Raw genomic sequence first — 4,888 nt, forward strand, 5'->3', positions numbered from 1 at the left:
TGTGTCCCGAGTGCGTGGAGGAGGAGGAGACTGCTGAGCATGTCTTCTTCGTATGCCCCCGTTTCGCAAGAGCGAGGAGCAACATGATGGCTGTGAGCGGGCCTGGCACTACTCCGGACAATCTAGTCCGGAGGATGTGCGACGACCCGGACATCTGGAACGCGGTCTGTGCGGCCGCCTCTCAGATTGTTCTGGAGCTGCAACGTGTGTGGCGGGTCAACCACCAACACGCCAGTGGTAGCTAATTACCAGTCTCCAGGTAGTTAGCTAGGAGGTTATAAGAGTAAAGAGGGTGCATCACGCACAAAAGCCACTCCCCGACGTAATACTTAACCGTCGTTCCGGGAAGACCAGGGCTGGAGACTGGAGGGGTTTTAGTGGGTCGGGACAGGGATCAGTAGGTGTCTGGGCGAGTGTAACTACCCCAGCATCTCTCCCCTAGTCTCATCCCCACACCCTGAGTTCTCTTCTCAGGTGTCTGTTTGCAGATTTCCCCGCCACCTTTAAAAAAAAAAAAAAAAAAACACCGCGCGTTGCATGCTTCTTAATTTAGAAACTCTCGCAGCCCGTCGAATCAAGCTGCAGAGAACGTTTATTTTCGACATAATAGAAAATATTATTGACTGTCCAGAACTGTTAAGAAACATCAATTTTAATGTACCCCCGCGAGCCCTCCGAAGTTATCCCACGATTAATTTACCTTTCCGAAGAACTAGTTACGGACGTGATAGTGCATTTAATGCATGTCTGAAAGCATATAACGATGTCAGTGACCTCCATGAACTGGGTATGACGAAAACGGCTTTTAAAAATAGAATTAGAAATTAGAATAAGCTATAATTAGTCTGTCCGATTTTTATTCGAAGACGAGAAACAATAAACAAAATGTATGTTTGAAGATGATTTTATGAATACAGCACAACAATATTGCAGCCTTCTAATAGCGTTCTCGATCAACCAGATTAGTTGAGAAAATTCGTTATCGATATTGTTTTAGCACATTTTGCATGTTGTAGGATAAGAACGACACACCGTGCCCCAGAGCTGAGTCGAAAAAAAAAATGCAATTCGAAAAGATCCTCGACATGATCGGGGATCGAACCCGACATCACAACCGTGTGGGAGCCAATCGACATCGCTAACCACAGAGCCACGAGGACCACATACAGCATACAGAATACAGAAAATCACCTAAAAATATTTTTTTTTTTAATTTATACGTTTTATACGATTACATGCGAAATTTTGACTTTTTATGCGCAATTCGCCTCTGAATCAAAATTCAATTTGTTTTTTTTTTTTGCAATAAAATATTCATTGTTCTTTCAACATCTACAACTTTTTTTTTGGCAGAATAACCCATGTCTCGAGCATAAACATTTTACATTTCTGATGTTTTCGTAGTTTTGTGAATAGTTACATATTACGGCATTCGATTTACTTTTGTACTTTTGAATTTGAATTTGATTTTTATTAGAGAACTTTTAACCAGAAGCTCATTCAGCTCTTAATCTTACTGTTTTACTTTTTAACGTTAATCCAAACTAGAACTCTTGGGACATTTAGCTGGAGGAAAGGTTACGATTCATTTGTTTGAATATCGATTAAGAGGCAGCTTAAGCATTAAAAATCTTTTATTTTCTAATTTCTACGAAGTTTTGTGGATTAAAAAATGGCGACTTCCGGTTTCAGGAAAATAACCTTAAGCGATATTTGGCCAACAATTTCAACACTTCCGAAAGTGGAACTCCATACGTCATTTTATAGCGATGACACATGTTTTTTTTTTCATTAAAATGTTTGTTAACGTTCAGAAAAGACATTTGAAGAAAAATAACAAGTATCTGATTACTAAATTTGAGATATTATTCACAAAACTACGTGAAACATGCAAATTTATGACTTCTATTTCAACTCCATACGTCATTTTGAAATCCAAAATGGTGACTTCCAGTTTCTGTAAATCAGCCCAAAATCAGAAAAAAACAATCCAATATGGGTATTTCCGTTCTGCGCGTTCTCAGAATATTGAAGTAGGGTATCGAACGTCTTCGTCAGTGGTTTTCTTCGGTAGTTTTTCTGCAGCAATCTTATGCAAAAAAGGCCCGGAGAAAACCACTGTCGGAAACGTTCGACACCCTACTTGAAGTGATGATATAAGTATAAGATGTGAATTATATTTTTGAAGTGAGTTGAGCTAATGCAGCAATGAAATATAAAAAAATCTATCTTTGAAACCTTTAATCCCGAGCATCGCCGGGAACGTTCAACTGGTCAATACATAAACAGAAGGGGTCTTCATATCGAGCTCGTATACGAGTACCCAGCCGTAAATTGTGTATCTTCCATTACTCGTCAATGGAGGTGAGTATTTTTACGGCTGGGTATTTGTTCACGAGCTCGACATGAATACCCATAGAATCTTTTCATAACAAACACAATCAAATTATTCACTACCAAAACCAAATTACAAGCAACAGAAAAACATAATATGGGTATTCATGTCGAGCTCGTAAACAAATACCCAGTCGTAAAAATACTCACCTACCTCACCTCACCATTAACGAGTAATGGAAGATACACAGTTTACGGCTGGGTATTCGTATACGAGCTCGATGTGAAGACCCCTACACATTTTATAAGCATCATTATACACAAATATTATTAAAGAATTACAAGAAAAAAGAAGTGTTATTTATGAATATCAAAATTGGTGAGAAGCAAATGGAGACAGACGTTTAGTTTTTTGGAGTAATTTCATTTTCATAAAATTACTCTCATAAAGAGTGATGGTATCGTATACTAACTCTTGTACGGCACCGTAAATCATAAACAAACAAATGCTAAATAATTGACCTGCGCAGGCAAGTTCAACTTTTGCCTACGTTACAGCATACTCGCGACTAGACCTAGACTAGACCTGAGTGTATTGCGATGCGGGTGCCCGATTCATATAGCGCGCAAAATACAGCGTTGCAATTTCTATGATCGTCACTCCAGTTGTTTCCAGTAGGAACCAAACTGATTATATTCATACACACTTGTAGAACCAATAATTCGGGGATCGATTTGGCTATAAAAGGAAAATAATTTCAATAAAAAATAAGCAATTCAGTGTTAGCATTCCGCAGCGACTGGTCTACTTAGGCTGACCAGACGTACCGTTTTGATCGGAACAGTCCTGTTTTTTTTTTGAATATTTTTAACCGTCCTTTTTGCCATTTCGTACCGTTTTCGGATACTCCATGAAGAATTGTTAACTAAAGCTTTGCATTGAAATTATCCTAAAGCGAAAAGAAGTTCCCAAGTAGCCCGGGTTTTTATTAATATTACTGAGTACATTTTGGGCCAACACCGAAATAATGGAAAGGACATACTATCAACTATCGTGAACTGAAAAAAAAAGTCGCGATTGAAACTTGAGAACATGAGAATTGTTAGTCTCGATCATCCATGTGACCAATTTTAAGGACGTTTAAATCACACTCTTCTACACTATTTTTTTTTTCAAATGCCAAGTATCGTACATACATATAGATGAAGAAAAAAAAGTATCGTACATGATCGGGTAGGTACATCAAAGCAATGAATAATTATTTGCATGCTTTGGTTAGTAAAAATTTTCAAAAATCAATCTTATCATGCGTCCCGTTTTTATGAACCCATTTGTCCCGAGAAAATCCGGTCAGCCTAGGTCTACTCCAGTTCGTCTCACCAGAAAAGCTATAAGAATAAAAAGGTCTTATCATTCCGAACGGGTTGGTGATTCCGTCACCGCTATTACAGAAACCTCCCGTTCTATGTCCCAAAATTCCGCCGGTTGTTCTGCTCCGAGATTTAATACACGTCCCGAGTTCGATGAAACTAGTCATAACAAAACAAGTACAAAACTACATTAATATCAAACTGTTAAAACGGCTTATCGTTGTACTTATCCTACATATGCGAAATTTGCCAAAAACAATATCGATAACGAATTCTCTCAACTAATCTAGTTGATCGAGACCGCTATTAGCCCCACAGGTTAGCGTGCGATATTGTTGTGTTGTATTGTTTTTTTTTCCAGGCGTTAAACACCCTGACTCATCGTTGGTGTAAACGTCACATAAAAATTAAGTTCAGACGACGAATAACTTGTAATCTCCATTTTAATGTGACATTCAGACCCACATAGTGTCTTCTCAGCTCTGTTATCTTAAACTGCACTCTGTTTCTTGCGTGGACTGTCCGGGACAGAAAAAGGGTAGTACGGGATAGTCCGGAAAATGTAAAAAAAAACAGTGATAGGACAAAGTGTAGTCCGCGGGGTAGCTACACCGCAAAAACGAAAACATTAGATATAGTTTCTGCATGAACAAGGTGAATTGCTATTCTTTTTGCCGTAAATGTGTTTGGCCAATTTACTCCACAAATTTATACATAATGCAGAACCTACACTATTCCAATAACACTCACTCTAATGTTCATAGTACATACTATTGAATAACACTAACAAGATACAAAAGAATCTTCTTCTTCTTCTTCTCTTGTTTTGTTGAACAGGCTATATCAACCATACGTCCATCGAATTACAAAAGATATATAATCAAAAATAAGAAATGTTTTTACCTTGTTTAATATGTAGTTCAGTAATAGGAAACTTATCGATACTTATCGATGAATTTCAAACATCGGTATTATCGTTATTTTTTGATATTCGGGTTATTCGCGTTGAAAGAGATTTCGAAGGCTGTTCGCACCTACGTGAACTCTCATATGCAATTGTCAAAATGTGCATGATGACAAAAGCAAAAATATTTCCTTCCTTCTTTTTCGCATGCAAAAACCAAACAAATATCAGCAACACCGTCAACGCGAAATGACCATGGGAATGGCATCAGGGTTGCCA

The 4,888-nt window shown here is 38.1% G+C and overlaps 1 long non-coding RNA gene across 1 annotated transcript; it reads right to left on the bottom strand.

The window, feature by feature from the left end:
* Positions 1 to 3,273: 3,273 nt before the first annotated feature.
* Positions 3,274 to 4,594, bottom strand: LOC129726708 (uncharacterized). The gene is made up of 4 exons (XR_008728384.1): positions 4,456 to 4,594; positions 3,941 to 4,223; positions 3,785 to 3,864; positions 3,274 to 3,723 (listed from the first exon to the last, which is right to left on the bottom strand). It is a non-coding gene; the product is annotated as an uncharacterized LOC129726708 (long non-coding RNA).
* Between the last annotated feature and the right edge of the window lie 294 nt (positions 4,595 to 4,888).

This window comes from Wyeomyia smithii, chromosome 3 (genome assembly GCF_029784165.1).
Source record: "Wyeomyia smithii strain HCP4-BCI-WySm-NY-G18 chromosome 3, ASM2978416v1, whole genome shotgun sequence".
Lineage (NCBI taxonomy): Eukaryota > Metazoa > Arthropoda > Insecta > Diptera > Culicidae > Wyeomyia > Wyeomyia smithii.